General features: G+C 48.1%; 1 long non-coding RNA gene across 4 annotated transcripts in view; it reads right to left on the bottom strand.

Annotated features, from left to right (window-relative positions):
* The window catches only part of LOC109261251 (uncharacterized), a 38,130-nt gene that overhangs the window by 458 nt on the left and 12,806 nt on the right, over positions 1 to 24,866 (bottom strand). For 2 of the 4 annotated variants that reach the window (XR_008420363.1, XR_008420366.1), the window contains exon 2: positions 7,170 to 7,296. This is a non-coding gene — a long non-coding RNA (uncharacterized LOC109261251). Of the gene's footprint in view, positions 1 to 7,169; positions 7,297 to 21,602; positions 21,828 to 22,096; positions 22,642 to 24,866 lie in introns of those variants that run through there. The other 2 variants (XR_008420365.1, XR_008420364.1) reach the window with 2 other exon arrangements.

The following is a 24,866-nucleotide window of genomic DNA, read 5'->3' as shown; positions in this document are numbered from 1 at the left end:
CATCTTCTCAAAGAAAGACTGAGTCACCTTTCTAATGGACGTGTCCAAATGCTTTTCCCTTCTCTGGCACCTGGTGCACCCGAGGGTTGCTGGTCTGTCCTGAAGGCACAGAGGCCCTTGGTGAAGCCTTCTGCACTGTCCCAGTTGCCAACGGGAGGTCGGGTGGTGTGTGTGGCTACTGCCCTGCCCCTGGAGAACAGCTCAGCAGGGGGCAGTATTTGAAGGGCATCAAGCAATTTGGAAGATGGATTCATAGTCTTCAAGGTCATTGCTAATGGATACCTGTGTTTTGTTTTGTTTTTAGTGGAAGCATTTTGATCTACACTATTGTCAGTTGTACAACATACAACTATATGTTGGACAATTATATACATTAAAAAGTGCTCACCATAATAAGTGCAATTACTGTCACTATACAAAACTACTATAAAATTATTGACCATATTCTCTGTGCTCTACTTTTCCTTCCTTCCTTGTTTATTCAATAAGTGCAAATCTGTTCTTCTCAATCCCCTCCATGATTTCACCTGTCTCTCCATCCCCTTCCAATCTCACAAACACCATTTTATTCTCTATAGTTCTAAGTCTATCCTTATTTTTTGCTGTTTGTTCGTTCATTATGTTCTTTAGATTTCACATATAAAAGACAGTGTTTGTCTTTCTGTCTTATTTACTTGGAATAATACCCTCTAGATCCATCCAAGTTGTCACAAATTGCAAGACTCCATCCATTTCATATTGCTGAGTGATAGTCCCTTGTATGTAGATACCACATCTTCACTATCCATTCATCTGTTGATGGACACCTGCATTGTTTCCATATCTTGAGAATAGTGACTGATGCCACAAAGAATGTGGGGGTGCATGTATCTTACTGTCCTGGTTTTTCCTTTGGTGAACTACCCAGAAATGCAATTATGGACCATATGGTACTTATGTTTAGCTTTTTGTGGAAGCTCCATACTGTTTTCCAACGTGGCTGCACCAGTTTAAATCCCACCAACAATGATGAGTTTCCTTTTCTCCACATCCTCACCAATACTTGTGGTATCCTGTGTTTTTTGAAGGTAGCCATTCTGGCTGCTTTAAGGTGACAGCTCATTGTGGTTTTGATTTGCATTTCTCTGAGGATAAGTGCTACTGAGCAGCTTTTCATGTGCTAAGTGGCCAACTCTATATCTCCTTTAGGAAAATGTCTGTTATGTTCCTCATCCCATTTTTTATTTTTCCTTTTGTTTCCCTTACCTGAAGGGAGAAATCCACAAAAATATTGCCAAGGCTGATGACGTCCATGAGTTTATCTCCTCTGTTTTGTCTTAAGAGATACGTGAGTTCAAGTCTTACACATAAGTATCTAATCCATATTGAGTTTACTTTTGTGTGAGATGATGTAAGAAGGTGGTCGAGCCTTACTTTTGCAGGTAGCTGTCTCATTTTTCTAACACCATTTATTGAAGAGACAGTCTTTTTCCCATTGTATATAATCAACTCCTTTTTTTGTGGATGATTTGACCATATAAGCATGGGTTTATTTCTGGACTCTCTTCTGTTCTCTTGATCTATAGGTCTCTTTTCATGCCAGTACGATACTGTTTTGTTTCGTATAGTTTTGTAGTATAGTTTGAAATCTGGGACTGTTGTATCTTCAGCTTTGGTATGCTTTCTTTCTCAGCATTGCTTTAGTTATTTGGAATCTTTACTGTTTCAATAAAAATTTTAGAATTTTTGTTCTAGTTCTTTGAAAAATATTATTAGTATGTCAATAGGGATTGCATTGAATATGTAGAGTGCTTTTCATAGTATGGGCATTTTTAACAATATTAACCCTTACAATCCATGACAATGGTATATCTTTCCACTTATTGTGTCCTTTTCAATTCATTCATTAAATGTCTTATACTTTCAGAGTACAGGCCTTTCAACTTCATTGAGTACATTTATTCACTATATTTTCTTGTTTCTGAAGGAACTGAACATGAGATTGCTTTCTTAATTCCTCTTTCTGCCATTTTGTTATTATAGAAAAACAACAGACTTAGGTATTATTACTTTTGTATCTTTCAATGATTCTAGTTCTAATAGTACTTGGTGAAGTTTCAAGGATTTTCTATAAATAGTTTCAAATCATCTGCAAATATTGACCATATTTTCATCTTCCTTAACAGTCTGCATATTTCTTAATCTTGTCTGACTTGTTTGGTTAGGACTTCCAGTACTATGTTAAATCAAAGTGGTGAGAGTGGACATCGTTTTTTGTTCCTGATCATAGAGGAAAAACTTTTGGCTCTTGACCACTGAGTATGGTAGCTATGGGTTTGTCATATGTGGCCTATATTCTGTTGAGGTATATTCCCTGTATACACACTTTTTGAGAGTTTTTATGAGGAATGGAGGTTCAATTTTGTCCAAAGATTTTCTACATCTATGGAGATGATCACATGATTTTTAATAATTTATCTCATTAGTGTGGTGTATCATATGTTGATGGATATGCTTATGTTAAATCCTTGCATCCATGGAATAAATCCCTCTTGATTGTGGTGAATGCTCCTTTGAATATATTTTGAATTCAGTTTGCTAACATTTTGTTTTATATTTGACATCTATGTTCAACAGGGATATTCCTGTGTAACTTTTTTTCTCTTTGTAGTGACTTTGTCTGGTTTTGGTATCAGGGTAATGCTGGCCTTATGGAATGAACTTGCAAGTATTCTTTCCGTCTCTATTTTTGAGAATAGTTTGAGTAGGATAGGTATAACTCTTCTTTATATGTTTGGTAGAATGTACCTGTGAGGCCATCTGGATGGTCCTGGATTTTCCCTAGGAGTTGTTTCACTAGTAATTCAATTTTGTTTCTTGTAATGGATCTATTTACATTTTCTATTACGTCTTGATCTAGCCTTGGCAGATTACAGTTTCTAAAAACTTGTCTATTTCTTCTAGCTTGTGCAGTTTGTTGGCAAACAATTTCTCATGCTAATCTATTTTAGTCCATTGTATTTCTGTGGTGTTGACTGCAAGTTTTCTTTCTAGTTTCATTAGGTTCATTTCTAATTTTGAGCCTTCTCGCTTGTTTTCTTGATTACTTTCACCAGATATTGTCAATTTTACCTTTTCAAAGAACCAGCTCTTCTTGCAATTGATCTATTTTAAAATCTCCATTTCATTTATTTCTGCTCTGTTCGCTATGATTTGGGCTTTGCTTGTTCTTTTTCTAGTTACTCTAGGTGCAATGGTAGAATGTTTGAGATTTTTCTTGTTTCCTGACGTAGGCTTGTGTCACTATACACTTCCCTCTTCAAACTGCTTATGCTACACATGCCAAAAATCTTCCATCACTGCATTCATTCAGTGAATACCTGGAGGTATTTAACAACTTCACTTTAATTTCTTTGTTGTTTAGTAACATTCTGTTTAGGCTCCATGCGTTGGAGCTTCCTTCTGTTTTCTTGTACTTGACTTGTACTTTCATACTGCTATGCATGGAAAACATGCTTGGTATGGTTTCAGTCTTCTTAAATTTACTGCAACTTGTAAAATTTTGGGCCTAACCTATGGTCTATCCTGCAGAATGTTCCATGCAGACTTGAAAAGAATGTGTATTCCACTGTTTGGGATGGACTGTCCTGTATACATCTATTAAGTCCATCTGGTCTGATGTGTCATTGAAATCCATTCTTTCCTTACTGATTATTAGTCTAGACGTTCTATGCATTCACATTAGTGGAGTGTTAAATTCTCTTACAATTACTGTACTACTGTCATTTTCTGCCTTTGTATTTAGTAATGTTTGCTTTATATATTGAGGTGTTCCTGTCAGATGCATAGATATATGCAATTGTTATACGCCCCCTGTTGGATTAATCTGTTTGTCATCGTGTCATGGCCTTTGTCTATTACAGTCTTTGTTTTGAAGTCTGCTTTATCTCATAGAAGTATTTCTACCTCTGCTTTTTCCCCCACTTCCATTTGCATGGAAAATCTATTTCCATCTGCTTGACTTTCAGTCTGTGTCCACTGGGTGACAGTGACTCCCTTGCAGGCAGAATATACATGGGTCTTTTCTTCTTATTCATTCAGTCACTGTAGATCTTTTGATTGGAGCCTTCAGTCCACCTACACTGAAAGTAACTATTGAGAGGCATGTACTTCTAGCTATTTCGTTCAATGTTTTCTAAGTGCTTTCATAGTTCTTCTCTGTTCCTTTCTACTCATGCTCTCTCCTCGTGTGATCTGACAACTTTCCCTAATGTTTTGCTTGTGTACCTTTCACTATTTTCTGTGCATGGATTATAGGGTTTTGGTTTATGGTCACCATGAGGTTCATATGTAATATCTTATGCATACAGCAGTATGTATTACATTAATAATTGCTTATTTGAACACATTCTAAAACACATTTATACTCCCCCACATTTTATGGGTATGATGTCATACTTCATGTCTTTTTTTCCCCAAGGGTTCACACCAATGAATGTGGGGCTTGAACTTATGACTCTGAGATGAAGAGTCACACACTCTACTGACTGAGCCAGCCAGGAACCACATATTTCACATCTTTTCTTGTGTATCCCTTGAGTAACCTCAAGATACAACTTTTGAGTTTACTACTTTTGAGTTTTACCTTCATACTAATTCTGTAAGTGATTGATTTACTATCTTTACCACACATTTGCTTCTACCAGGAATTAAAAAATTTTTTTTAATGTTTGTTTATTTTGAGAGAGAGACAGAGTGTGAGCAGAGGAGGGGCAGAGAGAGAGGGAGACACAGAACCCAAAGCAGGCTCCAGGCTCTGAGCGGTCAGCACAAAGCCTGACATGGGGCTTGGACCCAGGAACTGTGAGAATAGGACCTGAGCTGAAATTGGATGCTTAACTGACTAAGCTGCCCAGGTGCCCCTCTACCAGCAATTTTGTTTTTCCTTTCATACTTTTCATGCTTCTACTTATGGCCTTTTCTTTTCCACTTAAAAGAAGTCCTTTGAGATTTCTTGTAAAGCTGGGTTAATGGTGATGAACATCTTTAATTATTTTTCTCTGGGAAGCTCTGTCTCTTTCAATTCTGAATGATTAACTTTGCCTGGTAGAATATCCTTGGTCATAGTTATTTCCTTTTGGCCCTTCGAAAGTATTATGGCACTCCCCACTGACTTGCCACGTTTCTGCTAAAAAAATCAGCTGACAGCCTTACGAAATTTCCCTTAGAGTTTACAGTTTGCTTTTCTCTTTCTTCTTAGACCTTATCTCCTTAGTTTTAAGTTTTTTCCCATTTTATTATAAGTCTTGGCGTGAACCTCCTTTGGTTCATCCTGTTTCGGCTTGCTGTCCTTCCTGGATCTGGATATCTGTTCCCATCTCCTGATTAGGGAAATTCTCAGCTTTTGTTTCTTCTAGTAAGTTTCTGCCCCTTTCTCTCTCTTCCCCTCCTTAGACTTCTCTAATAAAATGTTATTCCCCCTGACATGGTATAGTGTGGGGCAGTTAGTTAGACATGAGTGAGGAGGGATAAAACAGATCTGGCCACAACCTCAGAGCCACCCCTACGTGGGGCGTGGCGGGGGGTGGGGCTAACAGCCACACCTACAGAGCCACCTCTAAGGGCTACCAAAACAGGAAAGGCCTAGCCACCGAGCTGGCTCAAAAGCCACAAAGGTGTGTATGAGGGAGGTGTGTGTGAGGGGTGTGTATGAGGGAGCCTCAGTGGCTCAGTCTGTTTAGCATCTGACTCTTGATTTTGGCTCAAGTCATGATACCAGGGCCATGGGATCAGGCCCTGCTTTGGACTCCGTGCTTAGCGTGTAGCCTGAGAATTCCCTCTCTCTCTCTCTCTCTCTCTCTCCCTCTCCCTTTGCCCCATCCTCTGCTTGCATACTCTCTCTCTAAAAAAAAAAAAAATTCAAAAACAAAAGCCACATTGGGACTTTCAAGAGCTGAGCCATGTGCAGAAAGAGTGCAACTTACTCTTAAGATTACAGCAAAAGCTCATAAAACTCATAAATAGCAAAAACTAATAGACAATATATAAATCTGTACAATTCTAACAGAATGAATCATGAGCAGGCACAGGCACAGAAGCCCAAATATTCTACAACCACCATTTTGCCAGTCAAAATGTCAACCAAAGGCAAATTTACACGTACATGAAGCAGGCTTCAAAGGAGAGCATCCTGGGGCCACTGCCCCTCTTACTCCAGCAGTGGCCCCTTTTCTCTAATGGAAAGTGCAATGACTACGCATATCTACTCAAGCCACCCCAGCTCCCCATTCTGGTACAGGTCGCCGATTCTTTGGTGCATCCAGGACAAGAACCAAGCAGCCCAGTAGTGACAGAGGTCCCAGAACCTGTCCTCACTTATTTGTCAGTATTGTTCTTTTGCTGTTCATCCTGGTGGCTTGTCACTAGTGCATCTTCCAGATGACTGATCTGTGTTTAACATCCTCTTACCTCCTGCAGATTCCATCTGGCATTTTTCGGGCCAGTTATGGAAACTCTGAGCTGTGACTGGTTTTTGTTTATAGTTTCTATCTTCTTGTTGAAGGTCTGTGTTTCTACACTCTTCTCTCAAGACTGGTGAGGATCTGCAGGACCATGACTTTGAAATCTGTCTCTGGTAGGTCTCTTATCTCCATATCATGTAGCTCATTTTCAGTGGTTTTGTCCTGTTGTTTCCTTTACAACATATTTGTTTGTCTCCTCCCTGTGCTGGCATGTAGCAAGTCGGCAACATTTCTTGGTCTTAAAACTAGTGGCCTTGGAGTGCCTGGTGGCTTGCTCAGTTGGTTAAGCACCCGACTCTGGGTTTCAGCTCAGGTCATGATCTCACGGTTCGTGAGATCAAGTCCACATTGCTCTCTGTGCTGACGGTGCGGAGCCTCCTTGGGATTCTCTCTCTCCCCGTCCCCCACTCTCATGAGTAGTGTCTACACACACTCTCTCTCCCTCTCAAAATAAATAAACTTAAAAAACAGGGTAATAAACAACCAATTTAACACATAAAACTATGCTTTTGTGGAAAAGCTATATGACTCCAGATAGGTTTCATGAATGCTTGGACCAACTCTGTCCTTCTTCCAATGTATTCCCATTCCTCCGGCCCAGTAAGAATAGCCAATTGTAAGAAATATTTCTTCCCTAAATGACGAGTGAAGGTATGGAGCCATCCTTACCCACAGCAGACAGGTTCCTGCAGGTCTCCAGCATCACATCTCTGTAGAGCTTCCTCTGACCACGATTCAGCAAAGCCCACTCTTCCGGGGTAAAGTTCACAGCCACATCCTCAAAGACCACAGAGGCCTGAAACATACCACACATTCTATTGCAGCAAAGTTCCATCTATACCCACATGTGTGGGAGAATAAAGGGTGACGGGCAGGGAGCTGACTCCATTCCTAGGACCCCTGAGTCACAACAGAGGGTAAGGACAACAGCTGACATGGACTTACACACACCCCATTTACTGGGATATTTACACTGAGACAGATCTGAGCAGACCAGTACTGTACAGACCGAAAACTGAAATATTCACTCGGACAACACACAGACTGGAGGACACACGCTTGGCTTGCTCTAAGAAGATTATGCCTCGTCATCAGCTCCAAGAACTGGAACCAGAATGTCAGGATGGTGTGGACACTTAGATTCCAGTGCTGCTTCATGGGAGCAGCTCTCGCCCTGGAAGGAACAAGGGCAAGAAGCCTGCTGGAGTCCCCTCTCTTCCGACAGAGGCAGACACGACCCTTTCCCCGGATTAGGTGGGCTCTGGGCACAGACACAAGCCAGGGCCCGGGCGCCTGGCACACCTGATGTGTAAGACGAGTCCGGGGCCTTAAGAAACGTGGAAGTCAGCAGGGCCGCTCAAACTTTTAACCCAGGGCCCAGAATTCAAGGAAAAGGGCACCAGAAGGAAGAGTCCCTGAGGGATTGATGGGGACACAGCCACCGCTCACGTTAACACAGGAGGAAGAATCACAGTGTATGGACCGTTTTTAGGCAACAGGCCTGAGTGATGGAAAGATATGCAGCAAAGGGCACAGTGAGCACACAGCTGAATGCACACGGGCTCCTGAGTGACCTGCCTCAAAACGGCCACAAGCCCTAACTAACCCCTGCGTACTTACAACCGGGCACAGGTCCCACACAGGGAGCATTCCAAAGGTTCTCATGCTCCCTCGTGACCCCATAACTGTAGCCCCCAGCACCACCTCCCGGCAGATGGTCTCTTCTTTGCCGTCCTGCCCGCTGCTCCCTCGCAGGGTATTCAATAAACTTCTATCTCCTCTGTTCTGCCTTGGGGGGAATTCTCTCACCCCCTGAGCTGCGGGCCTCCCCCTGATCGGCTCACCCCATATTTGTTGCCCTTCGCAGGGACCCTCTGCTGTACTCGGCCTCTCCTGGGATTTCCTAGGAATTTCTTGGGAGTTTCCTTTGGTGGCCTGACTCTAGTGTTCTCTGGGCACCTGACAACCTCCACCTGAGGTTCCTCCTTGGTGAGGATCCCAAGTCCCAGGGGGCGTCTATGGGGCACCCCTTGCCCAACAGGATGAGGGATTTCCCCTCTTGCCCTTCAGGGGGATCCGTGACTCCCTCTCCTTTCTTTTTGCCCTTTGGCAGGTACAACCGTACTCCTCACGAGGCAGCCAAAGTTCTCTATCCAAGGGGTCCCTGGTATGGTCTATGGGTCTGAGGGTGAACAAGGTCAGACCATTCGGGCCTGTATGGGCGAATGATCCCTTTCCTCTCCTCTCCACTCTGTTCCCAAGGTCTATTCCCAACGAGTGGCAAATATGGCAACGGCAGCTCGGCCGTGGTGAATCCGCACATGTGAAGGACTCAGCTGGGACCCCTTCCTGATGCTGGCTGAGTCTCGGCAGCCTTGCTTCTGTCAGATTCCCCCCTTAACTCCTTAGTTCCCATGTATGCAGCTGCCATCTTGACCTACAAGCCAACACATTCCTACACATCTGAGTGCTGAGTCCTCCCCTCCTTTTTGCTTAAGTACAATGAGAATCTGTTCTCCTTGTAACAAGACACCATTGGACACATTGGTTATTTCACCAAAGATTTGACAGGAATGTCGGATGTGAGACAGACCTGCATAGACCCAGAACTAACCAGACAGCTTGAAGGAATTAAGGTGGACTTTGTGGAGCCAATCAACCCCCCTGGAAATACTGGCCTGATGCCTTGCTGACAGAGTTCCCAGCAGCCTTACCAGGTGAGTAAAGTCAACTCCTGGCAGGCGCAGAAAATCTCAGGATAGTTTGGGGACCTTGAGAAGAAGAAATCACATAAATCTACAGGTCTTGCAGACAAGTCTGGTGACAAATATTTGGCTTGTCTTCTGGCCTCGAGGGCCTATTAAAAGTTCGGTCTAGAGGGGCGCCTGGGTGGCTCAGTCGGTTAAGCGTCCAACTTCGGCTCAGGTCATGATCTCACGGTCCGTGAGTTCAAGCCCCGTGTCAGTGTCTGTGCTGACAGCTCGGAGCCTGGAGCCTGCTTCAGATTCTAAGTCTCCCCCTCTCTCTCTGATCCTCCCTTGTTCATGCTCTGTCTCTCTTTGTCTCAAAAATAAACATTTAAATAAATAAAGTTTTTTTTAAAAGTTCGATCTAGAGATTCCTTATGAAAATTTTGAGCAAAGCAAGCTTTTTAAAAAACTTATATGGCCAATCACTGTTCTTGCTGAGCGTTTGTAAATAACTAGGCCATTTTGTTAAAACTGGACCTGTTTTACAAACAAATCAGTCTTGATTTCTATCTCTAGAAATAAGAGTGAATGCAGAGAGAAAATAATTATGTTTTCAAAACAACATCTTTGTAGATACTGGGTTTTTGGTACTATTTCTTATAAACCAGACTAGGTTTTGAATTCTTCTGGTTTCCTCAAATATCTGGCTAGAGCTCTCCAAACTAAGGTTTCATATCTTCCTTTCTCATGACTTAAAATCATTAAAAGTTAAAACTGCTGTTTTTATTAAAATTCTGAATACCAACGCTAGACAACTTGATGTGAACTTCAGAGAGATGCCACAATAACTCATGTACAGAGAATCGTCATGCTTGTTACTCTGTTTGGATAAGAACAGAACCCCAGGGACACAGCATTATTTGAACAGCTGGGAAATGGGAAGGACTCCCCACCAACTGCATGACTCAACTGTCACCTTGACCAATTCTGCATGGCTGTGATAAGAAATTCACTCCTTAAACGCTTGAGCATATCCCACTCCATGTGATTAACTATGGACTTACAGAAATAGGGGATGCCCTCATTTTCCTTATATTGGATTGCATGGTGCAGGTTGGGACGTCCTTATCTCCGGGGAGAGGTAGCTCCCATTTGCCAGCAATTCCTCATAATTAGGATATTGTTAAGGTTAGACATCAGGCATTGAAGGCTTATTAATGGGACTCTCCTGTAACCATATTTCTCCTGGAAAACCTCTATGGATTTAAAATTACAAATAGAGGTTTTAGCCAGGCATACAACAGCCATCTTTAACCAAGCCCAACACACAGTCACCCACAAACTGAGAAGGTGACCCTCCAATACCCAATGGCCTGATATCCTGCAGCAGCTCAAAAAGGAACCTATGCTTTCATTAAAACAGAGTGCCATGTACGCGCTCCAGATTACCCCAATAACGTAACAGGCGCGCTGACAGATACAAATCCTCATGTGGGTGCTTGAAAGGATCCCTCCCTCTCCTTTAATGACTGGCGACACTCCTGGACTGGAGGAAGATCATGGTCAACTATCAAAGGTCTTTTCTTCAGGCTTATTTTCCTGCTGAATGTTGACACACCAGGGACATCTCTATGCCCTCATTCAGCAGGAAGAAGCTACTGAAGGTGACACCCCTGTCCTAACACCAAAGATTTGTCATTTTCCACCTGTCAGGGGGATGTCAGGGCCACATTTAGACAACAGGCTTCACCAATGGAAACCTAAGTTAGGCAAAAGGGCCCACAGTGACCACACAGATGGATAAAAAACAGGCTCATGAAGTGACCCGCCTCTAAATAGCCACAGGCCCCAACTCGCCAATGGTCTACTTACAACCGGGCACAGTTACCATAAAAAGGGCGAATTTCCATGTGTCCCTACACTCCTTCACTCTGCCCTATGACCATAGCTCGTCACCACCACCTGGTGGCCTGCAGCTCCCCTGCAGTGCATTCAATAGACTTCTAACTCCTTTGTTGGGTAAATTCTGCTGTGGGTGAATTCTTTCACAGCTTATGCTGCCCACCCTCCCTCCGCAACCAATCTGAACACCCTACACATAGTATCTTTGGAGCAATATGAGGACACCACATCACTGAAGGAAAAAGCAAACAATTATGAGAAAATAATCAGGAATTACTTAAATAAAAGACATGTTTCCACAGCCTAAGCACACAGAATTCCAGCTACATCAGCTACAATGAAGGCAACACCATTTCATCTGGGGCTGCAGCGTGGGTTTGCTAGTCACATCTGATACGAGGCTTGTAACCTACACAGGTTTTTCAAAACTTGCATAACAACAATAAAAAAGATTATATTATAGGTTACATTATAAAGACAAATAATGCAACTAAGTAATGGACAAAAAAATGTGAATGCACATTTCCCTAGGAAGATACAGAAGTGGCCAAAAAGCACATGAAATGAGCTCAACGTCACCACACATCAGGGATCCATATGCAAAATGCAACCATGCACAGACACTTCCAATCTACCCCATGTGGCCAGTTTATCCTGACACCAAAATTAATCCTATATGAAATGGATTCTACAGGGGCGCCTGGGTGGCTCAGTTGGTTGAATGTCTGACTTCGGCTCAGGTCATGATCTCTCAAGTCTGTGAGTTCCAGCCCTGCGTCAGGCCCCGTGCTGACAGCTCCGAGCCTGGAGCCTGCTTCGGATTCTGTGTCTCCCTCTCTCTCTGCCTCCCCCGATCATGCTCTGTCTCTCTCACTCTCAAAAAATGAATGTTTAAAAAAAATTTAAAAATAGTAATAAAATGGATTCTACAATGTGACCAAGTGAGATTTATCTGGGAATAAAATGGTTGGTTCAGCAAGCAAAATAGCAGTCATAAACTTCATGAACAGAAGAGAAACAAAAACCCCATGATCACTTACACACAGAAAAGGTATCTCCTTGAACCCACCACCCTCTCTTGACAAAAATACTCAGCCAACTAGGAACAGAAAGGAACTTCCTCATCCCGGAAAAGGGGCAGCGGGGAAAAGTCCACACCTAACATTTGCGCACCCAGACACTTCTCCCAAGAACATATGCAAATGGCCAGTGGGTCGATGAAAAGATGCTAGACATTCGTCACGAGGGACACGCACCTCGAACTACCAGCAGAGGCCCCTTCGCACCCACCACACTGGCTATAAAGACGCCCCGGGAAGCGCTGGCGAGGACGTGAGCAGGGCGCATTCTCCTTCATTCATCCTGCTGCGGATGTAAGAGGGGGCGGCCGCCTTGGAAGAGTCTGGTGGACCCCAAACACGAGCAACGTGGAGTTCCCACCCAACACGGCAGGTCCGCTCCTCGTATCCACCTGCCCCAGACCCGGGAGGACGAGCGCCATCACACACACGCGTGCGCACGCGCTCTGCTCTCCGCGGCACGACTCCCGATCGCCAGCGATGAAAACCACCCAGAAGCCGGGCACCCCTTCCAGGCTGAGTAAAGGCGACACGACTGAAGTGCAGTCAGGAGTCCACAGGGGAAGCTCCCCAACCTGCCGCTCAGGGCCAAGGGCAGACACAACACGGAGAGACGCACCTGCACACCCATAATGCATCACTGCTCCTGCAGGAGGAAGGAAGATGATTTCCTGGGGTGGCAACAGCCCAGCCAATGAGAGACAATCATAGCCCAGCCAATGAGAGAGAGCCAGGGCTCAGCCAGTGAGAGCCACAACCCAGCCAATGAGAAACGGCCACAGCCCTGCCAATGCAGGATAGTAGCAGCCCAGCCAATGAGAGACAATCATAGGCCAGCCAATGAGAGCCAGTCACAGTCCAGCCAATGTGAGAGCCAGGGCTCAGCCAGTGAGAGCCACAGCCCAGCCAATGAGAGACAGTCACAACCCAGCCAATGAGGGATGGTCGCAGCCCAGCCAATGAGAGACAGTCATGCCTCGGCCAATGAAAGAGAGCCACAGTTCAGCCAATGAGAAGCCACTACACGTGGAACACCCAGTTTGCTCCAATGGCTTTCTGGTTTGGCACAGCCCCTCCCAATGTCCCCTCTCCTCTAGGAAAAAGCGTTCCTCCCTTTGTTCCTCCCTTTCTTCTCCAGACTTGCCTGTGGTATTGCTGGGGCTTACCTGTCCCAAATCCCAATTCTCTGCTATTCTCATTTTTTTCCTGGAAAAATAACTGCCGGTTTCATTTTTAAGTTAATGTTACTTGGTGATCACCAGGGGACCCAGAGGAGACCCCAACCACTCCAGGCTGGCGAGCAAACAGGTGCAGGTACCCACGGAGCCCACTGCTCTCTCTGCTTTCTTGGGGACCCTGAAGTGGAGGTTGTTTTGTGCTGAGATCAGAGCCCCGCTCCCTGGGTCTGCGCTCTCCTGTGTGTGCACTCTCCAGGGTTTATTCAGAACCTGTGTTAGGGGCTTGTCCTTTCTCAGAGAACTCATTTTTGTTCCGACTACTTTCCAAAACTGGACTGTTCCTCTTGGAATCGTGCCTGTTGGAAATGCGTTGGCTCTTGGTCTGATTTCTTCTGGAACAAGGCTACTCCTATAGAGACTAGTGTTCATAAATTTTTATTCTGGTCTAGAGAAAACTACCAAGAAATGGATTCCAGTTATCAAAGCGCATGGAGGGGGCCCTCAAATGGAACCCTGGCCAATCTTATGTTTAAAAACCATGGTGCATCCTCGTGCATTTCTAACAAAATGAGCAACTGAACCAAATATAATTTAGAACTACAAGGGCCTTTATGGGGAACTTTCAATCTCCCCAAACATGTTTTATTGAATACTGTTAGAAAAAAAAATTAAAAATTAAGAAGGAAAGAAAGAAGAAAAGAAAGAATGAGAGAAAAGAAAAGAAAAAAAAGAAATGAGGAAGTCGTGAATCCAGCAAACTGAATTTGATACATATTTTATTCAGTACCTCAAGACTTGCAAATATTTTCAGGATCTAAGTGTACCTCTTTGCAAAAGACTGTTTCAAATGAACCAAGGCAAACAACTGAAATAACGACAAATGGCTTCCGAAGTGTCTTTTTCTCCCGCCCAGGCTTCCCTGTCTGCAGACATCCGGTGGCTACTCTACACCCGGGACCTGCCTCCAACCACTTTCCTCAACAAGCTCCGAACTTCCCCTTTTCTTCTGAACCTGCCCATGATCCCTCCTTACCTCAGCCTGTTAACCAGGCCTCTTTAAAGGGAAGGCTTCTCAAGATCTAAAAGCCCGGGGCGCCTGGGTGGCGCAGTCGGTTAAGCGTCCGACTTCAGCCAGGTCACGATCTCACGGTCCGTGAGTTCGAGCCCCGCGTCAGGCTCTGGGCTGATGGCTCGGAGCCTGGAGCCTGTTTCTGATTCTGTGTCTCCCTCTCTCTCTGCCCCTCCCCCGTTCATGTTCTGTCTCTCTCTGTCCCATCCCAAAAATAAATAAAAAACGTTGAAAAAAAAAATAAATAAAAAAAAAATAAAAAAAAAAAAAGATCTAAAAGCCCATGTTTCTCATGTTCCCTGGACTAAGGCAGAAGTTTCCAAAAGTGCCCAGGACCCCCCATAAGCTCGCTGAAGAACATGACATGGCTATTCAACTTACCAACATGGTTTCCCAGATTCAGATCAACTAGTCCACATGCATGTTGCTGAGGCCCAGGCCACACATGGGATGAAACTAACCCAAGAGAGGGAGAGAGAGAGAGAGGCCCAACTTCTGAAAAGATGCCAAACGTCTGAAAATCCCCACCAAGCAATTACAGTAGCTTTTCCTAAGACTGTGAATTAAAACAAAATCCAGGTTTCCACACAAAAGCCTGATGAACCTGTACATAGCTATTACAATGGACTTCAGCCTATCTTCAATGTAACTTCTGGTCTTTCTTCACATGTGGAATCCATCAGGCAGCATTTAATGGGCTGGACTGGAATCTTTCTTTTTCGTTAAAAGGACCAGGATGGGCTGGGAAATCTCATCCCCTGCATATTTAATTATTTTGACAAACTAGGCCACTCACAGCCCACATGAAGGAAAGACAGCTAAAATTCTTAATTTGCACCACGAACAACTGAAGGCTTCTATAAGGAGCACCTGGGTGGCTCGGTGGGTTGAGCATCCAACTTCGGCTCACGTCATGATCTCACAGTTCGTTGGTTGGAGCCCCATGCTGGGCTCTGTGCTGACAGCTCGGAGCCTGGAGCCTGCTTCGGATTCTGTGTCTCCCTCTCTCTCTGCCCCTCCCCCACTCACACTCTGTGTCTCTAAAAATAAACAAACATTTAAAAAAAACCCACCAAATACCTCCTAGTTTGCACTATTATTGCCAACATACAGGACTTGTGAGGGAAGGTTATCAGCAGCCTGAATGCTCCAGGTGGGAGCCCTCCTCCCGGCCCCTCCCAAGCCCTCCTCATGCCCGACGGCTGGGCTCTAAGGACCACAGGGGCTCTGCCCCAAATTCCCTCCTGATCAGCTTGGAGAAACCACTCTCCAGATGGGGAGGCACTCTCTCTGTGCCGCCTGACACGGGACCTACACTGTGAAGCAGGTCCCGCCGCAGAGAGCTCACGGGGCTCCAACAGTGGGGTCTCTAATGAACCTGCACAGGTTCCTGCCTCTGAACCCGCCCCCTTGTGTCTAGTCCCGTGTGACAGACACACCATTTTCACGTTAGTTCCTCCACCTCTAGTCATTCACTGCACGGATCCTCAGAAGGGATCACGCTGGAATTTCATTCTCCCACAAAGGGGAAGTAATTCTAGAACTGGATGAAGGTACTCAAAATACCTAACCAGGGGGCGAAATGCCCTTTGGACATCTTTTATCTACTTCATCTCTGACGCACTAGAGTGGCATCTGGGGACACTGATCATTTGTCTCGGCTGGATCACCTGCCATCCTCTTTCTGAGCAAAATCCCCAACTAATATTGGCAGAACCCACAGTGTACCTCCTATGAAGATTCAAATAAATCCCTCAGAGCGCTGTCGTATTTAATAAATTTCCTGTAAATAAAGAAGCCCTTAAAGGCACCAAGCCCACAGAAGATTACGAGCCTGAGGCTATGATCCCATTATACCCTGCACCCATCCTCTTTTACCAGTGCCCAGATGATGGAGGACTGTCCAGGACACGGTGATCACTGGCACCTGCTGTTCCCAACTCCCACACGCTGACATCCCTTCCCACTGAGAGCAAATTTTCAAGGAAATAAAACTGCACAGTGCATTTTTCGTATTGCAGTTTGTGAGGATGAACGCAGTTAACTCCGCTTGCATTTGAAAGGAACAGAAACACACCAGGGCACTCACGCCCAGGGCGGCACAGGCTTTCTTGCTTTTCTGGAATCTCAAAAGCTGGTCTGGATGATGGAAAATTGCTGAAGGCTCTGCTCTCTGATGATATGTAGATGGTTTCGGTCTCTGCTCCCCTTCTCAGACCTCTTCCCGGGAAGCCCGAATCCACCTGTTACCCCTTTTGGCCTTGAAAGGACAAAATGATCGATACGTAGGGCGTCTGATCCGGGAATGAGCGTGACACCTGGACCCACGTGAAACCCCTCGTGACTGCTGAGCACGGACACAGCACCTTCTGACTCCCCCTGCAAACAGGAAGTGCCTCTCACGCACAGGTTCTATGGTTTACTCTTATTTACAAATTGAAAACGGTAAATATCGTGCTGGGGATGCGACTCCAAGTCCCTTGAGGTCCCTGAGCAGCACTTTACCTTTGGGCTACTTCGGCTCAACACGCTGAATGATCGGCCCTTCCTCTGGCCCTGCACCTTCACCAAGGGTAAAACATGTTCACACATGTTCATAGGGACAGTCGCCATGCCTGTATGGGAGCTCATGACCTTGGACTACTATGGAGACAAGATGTCCTCACCCACACGGGGGTCAATTAAAAATGGCTCCTTTGTCCCAAATTCATTAGATGCCCTACTTGAACTGACCTCTCTGGCATTACGAAGGGTCCTGGCTCCAGATCTGACTCCTTGGAGACCAAAAGAAACCATTTGGCTAATGATTCTTCAACACAAAAAAGGAAACACAGCTCTAGGAAACCAAGGCAAACTCATGTCATAGTTCAAAGGGATGTTCTCCCAAATAATAACATAGAGAAACTGAACAGAGGTGTCCAAAAATGTTCCCCAGAAATGTAAAAGCATTGAGGGAAATCTAATAATTGTGACGTTAGTAAAAAGAGAACTCTGGTTGGACAAATACCAGTCCAGCAATATCCAGAGACACTATAATATGCACTACTCACCAGTGGACGGACATTAGAGCAGTGACCCCCAACAACCTAATAGTGTTCGATAATGACTATGAGCGGAGAAATACTAATAAGGTCACAAAAGTGACAACCTCGCAGGTTCCACCGGTCCAAGGACAACCCCAGGGAAGCTGGCTCGCACAAACGGATGTCACACAGCTCCCTCTCTCGTAAACACGAATACAGTTTAGCCACGGTTTATATGTTATCTCACTGGACAGAAGCCCAGTGTTTCCCTATGGCTTCAGACTGTGAGAGAACGATATCCCTACCTGGGGAACACCTCTCAAACTTCACAGGGATCGGGGAACCCAGTTTACCAGCCAGGTGCTTAAAAGTTCACCAGCCAGGCTGGGAACCTAGTTTACCACCCAGGTGATACCAGCCAGAAGCACTGTCGAGTGGTTCACACTCCGCACCCCGTTTCCTGCTAACATGTAACTTACAAGCTACAACATGCAACGTCCCCCCAGCGCAGAAGGACTTACGAGGCACTTACCCTGGAGACAAGGCCACACTGACGGCAACAGCAGAGCCCACAGAAGGAAAACATGAACTGGAGACCCCCACGCCCCACCATCCCGGGACAGAGGGGTTCACTAGGAGGCCCCAGCCGCAAATACCCGCCCGAGCGACACAGATGAGCCCTGGGCAGCCACACGGCAGCCACATCACCGGTGGCACTGCTGATATTCCCCTCTCGCACCGCAATAGAGATCCGGTCAAGTGACACCTGTTTGGGGGTGACGACACGGAAAGCTGCCAGCAGAAAGAGATATGGCCAAAGGACAAAAGTCCTAAGTGTCACCCACACTGAACTCCCGGGGCAGCGAGAGCCTCTCCAGGAACAACAGGCCAAGGAGCAGAGCAGGAGCCGCTCACATCGGTCACCCGCGGTGCCCACACCGCACAGGACACCCCATTGCAGAGGGTCACGCCCAATCCCCACATGGGAGCTAAGCTCTCCCTGCTGACACCAGTCCTCCAGGAAGGAAGGAGGGGACCTGGAGACCCCAGGGGACCCAACCCTGGAGATCTGCACACCCTGCACCCCCTACTCCAGGGCTCCAATTCTAACCAGGGAGGAAACCCTCCCAGTTTAGGATCTGACCCCTACACGCTGTGTTCATGACCCTTCCAATGGCACTTGACCCGAGGAACCTTCCCTCAGTCTGACCTGCACATCTTCCTGTTTCCACAGATCCCACTTAACCCCACAACCCTTTGGACGATGCCAACACCGGTCCTCGGGAGACACCCCAGGGCGGCCCCAGCCCCTTCCCCACTGGTCCCCACTGATCCCGGGGGCTGGAGGCCACCTGCAGGCAAGCGAGACCCTACCACACCTTCCCTCGCCTCCCACCACGCCCAGCTTTGGGGGTGGCCGGTCCCCAGCCCAGAGGAGGCCCCAGCTTCCAGCAACCCAGGTCACCCGAATGACACGGGGACCCCAAGCTGCTGTGTGGACAACCAGGTGCAGCATCACGGCTTCCACCCTGAGGGCAAGGCCACAGTGGGAGGGGCGGCTCTAGGGCCCCTGTGTGGTTTCCCATGAATGGAAGCTGTTTATCCCTTTCAGAGAACAGGGACCTGGTACCGTTAGAATTGAACCCGTCTCAGTTCACAGAATTTGTGTGCGTCTCTGACACCGGCAATTCCCAGGGGACAGATCAGGAAGACAGTTTCCCACCTCTGGACCCTGCGTGGAACCGTCACCAGCATTTGGATGAATCCTCTGACCCATGACTCCACCCACCTGCATGAAGGTGTGGAGCCCCCCGCAGACCCCCCCCCCCCCCAACCCTCATGGAGAAGGACAGTTCTGTCCTGAGACACTTTTCCCCAGGGGACGCTCTCTGGATAAAGCCCCCAGTAACCCGGGTCAGCAGGGACAGGAACGACCTGACACATTTACCACCCTCTGCCCTGAAGGGGAAGAAAGGAGGCAGAAAGAACTCGGGCATTTTACACCTGCTCAACACGAGGCTGGCAGAGGACTGAGCCATCAGTGCGGAGCTGGACAGGGTGACAGGTCCTGCTCACAGGTGACAGGTGACATGGAGACGCCTACCTGAGCCCTGTGCTCCCAGGAAAACCTCAGTGGAAAGGCACTCCCTCCCCCACCCTGTTGGGGTCTGGAAAACAGCAGGCTGCACGAGGGCCCCTCCCCCGTCAGACCAGGAGAAGACTGACAGGAAGTCCCCCTGGCTCACCCACGACAGAGCCACGCGCAGACCCCCACACCCACACTTCGTGCCTTATCTGTGATCAGCTCAGCTGCTTGTCCCCGTGACCAAGGGGCACAAAATGCTGGCTGGTCCCACTTTGCTTTGGCTTCTCTCCTTCCTCCAGACCCCTGAACGTGGGCTTGCTCTCAGCCTGAGCCACACACAGCCCCTCCTGGGGACAGGGGGACAGGCTGGCCGCAGGGAACCCCAACGTCAGCACCACACCTGCTCATGCCTGGTTTCTTTCCTCTTCTCCTCCCTTGTACACAACTCGCAGACAACTTACACAACTTGAGACACTCGCAAGTCTTATGCTCACAGTGTCCTCCCTGTCGATGTAGCCCCCCGCCTCCCGCACAGCCCTTGCCCCTAATGCAACAGCCCCCTCCCCGCTGTAGCCCCTGCCTCTAATGTAACAGCTGCACCCCCACCCCCATGGCTCCTGCATCTAGTGCAAAAGTGCCCCGCCCCTGGCATGGCCCCAGCCTGAAGTGCAACGGTGCCCCTGCTCCCCACTTTGCAATCATTCTTCTCAATACAGGACTCTCCTTACTCACTTCGGATTTTTGACTGAATTGACACCGGTTTGACCAACTGTCCACCACTGCCCCTTTCCTACGCAAACTTTACCCGGGCCGCTGTCCTCCCCACAGGCCCGACTGCAGGTGGCCCACACTCTGAGCATCCACTGAGCTGAGGAACAAGGCCCTGGGGACCTGAGCCACCTGGGGACCTGAGGCCTTCCTCCACCCCAGGGGCTGGATCCTGACATTGGGCCTTCCTGCCCATCCCCCTCTCACAGAACAGCCAAGCCGGTTCTGTTTCACTGGAGGGTCCCTGAGATGGGACCTGGTCCCTGTTGGAACTGATTGTAATAAACTGTCCTCAGCCAGGCACAGATTTGAGGTCATCTCCCAAGTCTGTCACCAGCTAGACCTCAAGCTGACGAGCTTGTACTCACAGAACTTTGCCCCACGTTCCCCTAAGCTGTCCTTTCCAGCTGTCCTTTTAACTCAGGCAAAGGACAGGAACCCGCCCCTGGAGCAGACCCACTGCCCTCACCAGACCTCCAGGGCCCCAACCTCCCCGACCAGTTTGAGAAGCCCCAGGATTCCTGTCTGTGCAGAGGGACCTGGAGGGACCTCTGGAATGACCACCAACTACCTTTACCTCATTATCACACTGAAGTCTCCACTGGGGGAGGAGCACAGCCTCCTGTACATGACATACTCCCTGGGGACAGGCCTGCTGCCCTAAGGCCCACCCGCAGCACCCCTTCTTCCCACCCCACACAGGACGAGGAGGCTTCCCCATGGGAATACCCATCCCAGCCCTAAACCAGAAGAGCCCATCCACCCTCCCTCCGGGGAGTCAGGGCTTTGGAAGTTATTTCCTGGGATCTACTGATCTCTGTATCTGCTGCTAATAAAGTTTTCTTCCTGGGACTGCTCAGTGTGGAGCACTTTCTGACTCACCAAGCAGAGAACTCAGGTTGGTTGGGTGACAGGTCCACCGTGGGTCCCCCTGTAAGCTTAGCAGGTTTAGGGGGTGCCCAGAAAAGCAATCGTTTTAGGACCCCAGCTCCATTCCGTGATCTACGCCTCTCCGGCTCTAATTGCCCAGTACACCCCTTGCAGAACTTCCTGGTCCGGGTCAGAATCACAAAGAAATGGAAAAACAGAAAACCAATCTCAGCCATTTACGACTTGAAGGGAACAGCGGGTTGCAGACTGACAGTCTGCACCAGGCCAGGAAACAGCCAAACCCGTGAAACTCTCCGCGCGGTTTCCAAAGTGAGAAAACCCTGCATTTCTTACCCGAGATCGCAGCCCAGGACCCCGTGCGCGCGCACCTGCTCCCTCAGCGCGCGCTCAGCCCTGGCCCCACGTCCCACACTTACCTCCGCTGGATTCTAACGTCCAAGTCTCAGCCCCCGGGAGCAGCTCTGGCTCCGTGACCGTCACACTGCACGCGTGCTTTCTGGGCACGTCTTGCAGCTCGGTCCGAGCAACCTCACGCCCGCCTAGACTGCCCCCGACAGAGCTCCCCTTTCTGAATATTCATCGTCACCCTCCATAAAAGACCCCCCCCCCCGGGGAGTCGCGGATTCAGAAGCTATTCCCTGCGGCCTCTTTACGGCTGCAGTTTCCTTTATGAGACAACTCACCGGACAGTCTCTACCTGTCCCCCACCGAGGAGCAAACTCCTGCTTAGTCAGGTCGTCGCACACGCTCCCCGAATCCCAGGCCTCCCCCCTGCCCTCCCCCAGCCTCCCTTCTCAGTTCCATCCGCCCAGGACCCAGGTGCGGACCCCGGGGAACGGGGACACCCCGCCGCGGCCGCTTCCACCTAGTTCCGGCTGGTCCCATCCGCCCCGCCGGCCCGCGCACTCACCATCTTGGGGCCCTGCTCCGCGCCCTCGGAGCTTCCTCCTCCGACGCCCACACCCGCGCCTGGGGCAGCACCGGATCCGAGGGCGCCAACGGCTCCGGCTGAGAGCCACACCCCCCGGACTCTCACTCGGGTCTGGTAGGGTAGCTTACACGTCCCGGGCCCTGATTGGACGGTGCTTCAATCCCTGCGGCCTGATTGGATGCTGTCCCGAAGATACCACCCCGAACCAGATTGGACATTACCGACAGCGCTTCCGCACCTTGATAGGACAGTCTGGGACCTTCACGTTCTGATTGGAAGATAATCCTGACACCACCTCTGCGGTCACAGATTGGGCTGAACGCCCAGGCCCCGCCTTCTCCACTTTGAGTGACAGGTTGGAGGCACGCACGTGGTTCCTCCTCCGGCCGGGAGGTGGGCCCTCAGTCCAATGTGCTCTGGGCGGGGTCTCCTGCCCGCCTCCTCCTTTTCTGTCGCTCATTCCACTCAGTTTCTCTGTGGATACTCCCTTGTCCGGCGTGGGATCGGGACGTGACAGAACAGAAGGGCCCAGTGATCCTTCAGTCCGTGGCCTACACGTGGTCACTACGTTTAAGAACAGCTCACTGACCGGTGACCTCATCGCACGGGAGCCAGGTCCACCCGTGTTTGGAGCTGACATTTGACACCTAGAGTCGCCCCCCCCCCCCCCCCCCGACCCAACCTCCACTTCTCAGTCCTCGGGTCAATCAAAAGTGCCCTGTGTCTTCAGCCACCATGCGACGTGGGATCCCGCGGTCCCAGCCGGGCACAGCCACAGGTGTGACACGTTACAACACTCAGGTGTGCGTTACATTCTGCAAGGAAAGTCACGGCAGATACAGTTTGTAATCAGTCCCTGTGGATGTGGAATGTAAACGCTCCACTTCCTTCTTCAGGTGGTGGGTTGATGTGGGACAGCCTGGGAACACGCAAGGGGAGGGGAGGGCAGGGCAGGGCAGGGGAGGGCAGGGGAGGGGAGGGAAGAACACTGAGTTTTACTCTTAAAAGTGTGAGCACAGGAGCACCTGGGCAACTCAGTCGCTTGAGCCAAGGACTTCAGCTCAGGTCATGAGCTTCTGGTTAGTGAGTCGGAGCCCAGTATTGGGCTTAAGTATATTGTCCGTTTCAGATCTGTCCCCATCTCTCCCTGCCCCTACCCCTGCTCCCTCTCTCAAAATAAATAAACATTTAAAAACATGTGTGAGCCCTATGGGATGTGAATTATATCTCCATTTTCCTAAACAAATTTAAAGGCCACAACAGCCAGGAAATCATGCCTCCTGGGCACTGTTGAAATACTTCGTGTCTCTGCGGATTTGCCCACTCTGCCTATTTAATGTTAGCGGACTCACGCTATGTGGCCTGGTGTGGCAGGTGTCTTCCACGTGGTATAACATTCTCAGGATTCGTTCACGTGCATGATGTGTCCGTGCCTCATTCCTTTCTGGGGCTGAATCACCGAACGTCCTGTGGATACGCCGCACCCTGTTCATCCATCCACACACTGGGGGACAGTTGGGACGTTTCCCTCTTTTGCGGGGAACGCACAGTTTTGCACCTGGCATTCGTGGGCACACATCTGAGTGTCTGTTTCCGTTTCCGTAGGACTGGAACACTTGGGTCACACTGCGGTTCTGTGTTTCACTTCTTGAGGAACCACCAAACGTTTTCCACGTCAGCTGTCCTAGTTTATACTCCCACCAGTGTAGCTACCAGTGTTGCGAGGTTTTGTTCTCTCTTGGAGGCACAGAAATACACTGGACAGTCGTGCCCCAGGGACTGATGATCTTCCTGTCGTTGCACAAACCACTAAAGCTGATCTGGAGGAGAGAGAGTCTTCCGCATCTCTACTTAGCTACAGTACGCAGGTAGTTTCATTGTCTGCTTGCCCCCAGTGGAAGACATCATGTACCTGTTGCAACTTTTGGCCTTAAAGGGACAGAAAGCCTCAAAAATCTGCAGTTTGCTCAAACTCAGGACCAACGCTTAGGGCACTTGATCGTGGAACCAGACCTCATTTGGATCCAAAGAAAACCCCTCAGGACTGCTTAATGCTGACACGTCCCCTTTTGACTCCCCATGGCAATTTACATGCCACTCCTCTAAACAGTAAAGATTTTGCATAGTTTACTGATGGGTCTTTTAAAAAAAAGATCAAAGTGGTAAATATTAACTTGCGTGTACTATTGCAAATCCTTTTTTTTCCTTTAAAGATTTTATTTTATTATCATTGGTTTTAACGTTATCTCTACACCCAGTGTGGAGTCAAAATCCAAAAGTCCAAGACCAAAAGTTGCACGCTCCACTGAATGAGTCTGCCAAATGCCCTGTAAATCCTCTTGAAAGTACTGAGGAAACAATACTTCTCCCTTTGACATCCAACCCAACAGGATAGTTACATATGCTTACTTGGCCATATACCTTAGTGAAGGGTAAAACCAAAACCATTTAGTCCCATAGTTTGAATGCCTTTGGGGTACCTAGGAACTGTGGAATATTATGGAAATAATGAGGTGTTTTTATCTCCAGTGGGGAGATAAAACGGAAAAGACTCCTGTGTCCAAAATTTACAAGATACCATATTTTGACCGACTGATCTGTCTGATATTAAGGGTACTGGTCTTTCCAGACTTTACCTCCTGGGGGCCAGAGGAAAGCACCCCACTGTATTTCCACCACAGTCACTGTTCATTAAAAAAAAAACAAAACAAAAAAAAAAACCAAAAAACAGGCAAATCTGAGTCATGGT

This window comes from Panthera pardus, unplaced genomic scaffold (genome assembly GCF_024362965.1).
Source record: "Panthera pardus isolate Hobbes unplaced genomic scaffold, ASM2436296v1 HiC_scaffold_8, whole genome shotgun sequence".
Classification (NCBI taxonomy): domain Eukaryota; kingdom Metazoa; phylum Chordata; class Mammalia; order Carnivora; family Felidae; genus Panthera; species Panthera pardus.
This window is presented reverse-complemented; position numbering and strand designations above follow the sequence as displayed.